Here is a 6,000-nt window from a genome sequence, read left to right on the forward strand (position 1 = left end):
TGATATAGTCATAAGAAATACCATTAGTTATAAGCATCGATAGTCATAAGCATTCGTAATTGCAAAAATATGCAACTTCTAATCGCCACCACTTGGCCCTTATTCATTCATAATAACCAATTCTCTGTGTCATCTTACCATTACTTACCATATATTCTTGAAAATCATGAATTCTTTCATGTAGGCATTTTAATAGTGGTTGGAAAACTCTTCATTCCTCCACGGTAAGTAATTCCTGTAATATATGACTAATAAATTCAATCACATTAGTCACTATATTTTGAGTCAAATGAAATACTTTTGACTATCAATCAATTGTGCAATGCTATATGCTTTTTAAATCACAATACTTTTACAAGTACTTAAAGAGCACTAACACTAATCATCAAATGATAAATCACTGCTCACGTGCACACTGAACGAATTCTCACTAAAGACATCTGCAAAGTGCTTCTAGATGTACCAAAAGAGCACCTAGCTCTCTAACCATCAAAACTGTCAATCACTGCATCATTTGGAAATGGTCTTAGCCCCTACTAAGACTTTCACAAGATTAGTAAAATGATACAGGAATTAAAATTTCCAATAACTCCTTATTGAACATTAAACTCATTTCCTGTTGAATGTGCATAATACATTTCACACAACTATATATAGAATTTATTTTTAACATCACATACAACTGATTAGTTAATTCCTTTAGCCATGAAAATCACAATAGACTAAAGAATTCCCAACCCATGGGAACTGGTTTCCACAACCAAACCGAGTCATTTTCACATCCAGACAGTTTCTTTGATAGAGACCTTACCAGGTCTAACATGGAATTCCACTGGCCAACCAGCTCAAGAATTCCAGGAAGAGTAAATCTGGGCAGACAAGTACCATCAACCCCTCCGGGCAGGTAACTGCCATCCACCCAAGGCATTCCAGCCTTTCACAATCCGGGCAGACAAGTACCATCAACCCCCTCCAGGCAGGTAACTGTCATCAACCCAAGGCATTCAAACCTTTCACAATCCGGGCAGACAAGTACCATCAACCCCTCCGGGCAGGTAACTGTCATCAACCCAAGGCATTCAAGCCTTTCACAATCCGGGCAGACAAGTACCATCAACCCCTCTGGGCAGGTAACTGTCATCAACCCAACTATCCGCAACTGTCTGGCATGTTAAATTTCTCTTTTATCAATCTTTCCCAAAGTAATTTACATAATGAACCATATAATCATTATCATTAACAAAACAAACATGCATGTATACCATGCATCTACACTTAACCCCCAACATGGGTCCACAACATCAAGATTGATGGGAAACATATCCATCATACACGTTGTATGCATGCAAATTTTTCCAAATAACATAGTTCATGCATATCATATAACATCATTCTTTCTCATTTATAATTGCATTTCACATTGCAGCAATTTATGTGATGAGTTTTCTTGTTGCCATTAAGCTACCACTACTTAATCCCATCAGCAACGTTAGTTATAAATATGCATCAGTTAACACGTATTCCATTTCCAAAAATGTTCATGCATACAATATTGTCACATATAAAAGCATATGCAAATACTCATTAATGTATAAATGTCAACAACAGTTGAGTTAATACTCTCAGCATTCCCAATTTTGCCATAGTATATTGTTCCAATTCAAATCATCATTAATGGAGTATTATCTTACGTTTACTATGGCTAGCTTGGGTCATGCATTGTTAATGTAATTAAACATAATCTCTCTAACATACAAAGATCATAACTCTATATCATAATGACTAATCTTTGTGCATACCATTGCTTATCATATAAGCCTTTCACTAGCATGCTACCATCATCTCATACAACAAACTACATACCTCTTTCTTAAGGAAGTCATTTTAACCTCATTCTTCTATCTTCCGATGTGAGGGTTTCTCAAGATTCCCTTTCAAGAAATTATTAAAGATATCTATCTTTAGGCATAAAAATCAAGATGCAAAAACAAGGTTTACTTAACCTCTATGCATCAAAATCAAGCAATCAACATAGCTCATCCAACAAGACAATTTCTCCAAGAGATTATTATTTTCAAGGAAGCTAACATGACCACTTTCTCTAAGTACACACCGACTCACAATTCCAAAGTCACAATAGCTACCAATATGCAACATGTGTTCTCCTAACACAATTACCTTACTTTAATGCACATAGTTCTTTTCATGAAACAAGTAAGGATTTTGGTTCTTGTATGAACACTATTCTAATGTGCCTTTAAGGAAAGAACCTCTATTTTTATTTTCAAGAAAATTCTCATAAAATCCTGCATCTTCATACATGAAGTATGCATACTCTTAGGATGAGACTATATTTATGTATATATGTAATATACTCTTTCCTCAAGAAGTTAGAAATGAATATCTATGTGCCTAGGAGCACATCCTTAGCTATCTTTTATCATGCCTACAATGCATAATCATTTCGCTAGAACTTAGAAACTAACTAGAATCATAATGCAATTAGCATATATATATATTTCCAAGAAGCTTTTATCAAATAAAGATACATATTTTAATTCAAGAAAACTTGGCCACCTGCCATGCTATGTCCTCAGGACATTTATATGCCTCATCCCCTTTTCTCAAGAAGATACTTTGGCCATGTTTAGCAAGGATTTTATAGACAAGAGACAAGCATTTCACACACAAGACTCACGTGGAGTCTTTCTAATAGGAACTACCTATTTTCTTTACCAAGAAAACATACCAAATAATCAATCTTTAACTGCATGCCTTAACACATTTCCTTTACCAAGAAAATCTATAAAAGAACCATTCTTTTATTGCATGCATTCAAATACTTTCTCTACTAAGAAATCATATAAAACATTCATACATGTTCTTCAAGAAAGTGAGCAAGATACTTATCTTATCCTTGGTTCAACATGCATAACTAACAAATTAAACCACCCTTACCGGAAGCAATTGCTCTACTTATGCAATTAGAAGCATAATCTCCTAAGTGTCACACATGCACCCGAGTTACCACTTGATGCTAGATGCAACAACTATCATAACACTACTATGCGACCCTTTTCAGAATAATGACTTCAAGGAGACATTACGAAAATCATTAACATCAACACACTATAGTTATCATTTTCCAACTCCTTAAGCATGGTCAAGGGAATACTCACATGCACATCGAGCGCTATCTAGTCATCCCAAGACTTAGAGTCTTCTGCAAGATTCTGACACTCAAAGCTTGCTCTATCTGGTCATCACCAGACTTAGCGATTTCTTTTTCCTATCTCCGTCTGTCCCTACAGCACAGTCTTCTTCCTTCTCCTTGCTTCCATTTCCTTTGGAAGAATCTATAGTTGGGGAAGGTAATTAGAGTTTTACTGACAACTGTATTAACACAGGTAGTCTATTTATGAATAATTATCACATGTAATTATACCATGAGTGGGTCCTAGAAATGTTACCCACTGAACATGCCTCTACAATTAACTTCACCCTGGAATGCAACATGCATAAGAAATCCATCATTCCCATAGTAGAGATAAATTCAACCATCGTTAAATCAAGGCTCCAATGGTTTTTATCTCCCAACAAGTAATGATTAACATAAACATATACCATGCTGATGGATTTCACTTAATTAGAGGGTGATCATCATTAAATCTATTAAGACATAAGCATATTCTATTCATCATGCATTCTCATTAAGAACTCTTCTCATAAACAACTGGAACTATAGCACAGAGAGAGTAAAAATCTTCATACATACATTCCATGCATGTGACATCAATCAACCTTCACTTGTTTTCAAATTGTAATAATCTTAAGTCCAATTCAATTAATGCATATAAGTTCTATGGGTTAGTCATACAACACTAACCAATCTCAACTACCAATCGTCTTAACGAAACATGTCAAAACTTAATCAAAAATTAGTTTTGACAATCAAGTCTCACTGTTTGATTCATTGCATGTTTTCAATATCTAAGGGGTTCTTCTAATGTCCTTTTAAAACAATTTGTTATCCTATTCAAGGATATTCCCCCTAATTTATGTTCATGCATTGGCTCATTAAGTTTTGTTCATTGTAACTTCAATTTTGTTCATTAAATGCATCATTGTTATTGCCATATTTGCAAATCAAACTTGGTAGTTGATTGTCACTTCCCTCAATGAGTGTTCAATATTGTTCATGAATGTAATGGGTACTCACTATTGTTCTTAGGTGTGACAAAAGTTTCATTGTCTTTTATCTTCATCAGGAATTTAACGTTATGAACGTAGTTATGCAACAACTTATTACTTACTACTTAAGCAGTTATAAACATGAATCACACCTATCATGCCAAAAGTAGTGTACTACATAAATGAATATGTGAATGATTAAACTCGTACCTGAGTTAATGCCTACTGATGGCGTACCTCAATATCCTTTCCGCTTACCAATTCCCAAAGGCGCCAGTACTGCAACCTTTAGCTCTGATACCACTTGTCACATACCCCGGTAACCTCGCATGTAAAAGTAGAGAGTTAGAATTTTTATACAATTACCACAAGTAATTAATCAATTCACAACTCCACAAATCATCACTAACCATTAGATATACTATTCATTAGTACATCAAGTAAATTGCCATCAAAGACAGTAAATTTCATAACCATTGCATAGCCTTTAACCATCACTGTAATAACACAAACTGTCTCATGAATCCATGCATCCATTTCTTGATATCCTTAACCATGTTAGATAATCATGTACTAAGACATTATGGTTGTCACATCAAATAAAGAACCATCATCATTAAGGACCCATCATTATCAACAGACACATAAGGCAATCACATCAATCACACCATAGAACACGGATATACCCTGGAAACCCCGTAGGGTGAAAACCAGCAAACGTTTAATCTTATTATTAAACGCTCGTGAGGGTTTTCACCCCTCACTCAATGGTTTATAAGGGATTCCATCCCTTAACCACTGTCTTAAAATCTTTACAATGAATTATCATTAAGCTATCACATAACTAGCTAAAAGCTATTACAATTTACATGTAATCTTTTATTTACATACCGCCACATGCAACATTCCTTGTGGCATAATTGTTCTAGCAATGGACAATACTGCAGCTTGACTTCATCTGCATGGACGAATAATCCTTTTTCCTGCCATAATGTTAAACATCACTTTCCTTGGCACCATCTGCCATCGTTACCTGTCAATGCAGTCATCAACAATCTTGGCAACAAGATTAGTTACAATATTATTCAAACATTAATCAACATCTAAAGAGATCTTATAACATCATATGCATGAGCACGCATAACATACTAGCTAACTAGCATATAGATACCCAAATAATACTGTTTGACCTCCACAATGTTTACTAAGGCATAACTCTCTTTAAGAGTTCTAACTCGTTAGCTCATGTAAACTGAGGAAAGAATCAAGGCCAGGTTCCTATTTCCAAGATAAATCTTCGTGAATAGCATCCATAATGATAATCCTTCACCGCATGCATTATCATATGTTTTCCTCACCAAGAAAATACATCAAATAATCATTTCTATCTGCATGCATCAACAAATTTTCTACTAAGAAAACATATAATTTAAACATTCTCTTGCTGCACATAAACAAAGAATATTACACGAGGTCAACTTATCTTTCTATCCCTTGACATCCTCATCGCCATAGCGCATGCTGAGGTCATATCTTGTTGGTCGCAACCACTTTGCTTCCATCACCGATTGTCTTGGAAGCCCAATCTGCCAAGGACGCTGAAATCAATTTGGGAAAGCCAAGAAAATATCCCATTAAGGGTTTGAGTGGCAGCAACATGTGAACATCAAGCGGATTTTGTTGACTGTATTCCACCGCGCAAAGGATCACCGAATCCACAGTGGCTTTGAGAGTTCACACAGGCTCGATCCACACTTGGCACTCAATAGATTTCAAAACGACTTTACACAGTCCATAGATCTCAGCGGA

The sequence above is a fragment of the Pinus tabuliformis genome, chromosome 3_2 (assembly GCF_031772625.1).
Source record: "Pinus tabuliformis cultivar Carrire ecotype Pingquan chromosome 3_2, CPIR1, whole genome shotgun sequence".
Classification (NCBI taxonomy): domain Eukaryota; kingdom Viridiplantae; phylum Streptophyta; class Pinopsida; order Pinales; family Pinaceae; genus Pinus; species Pinus tabuliformis.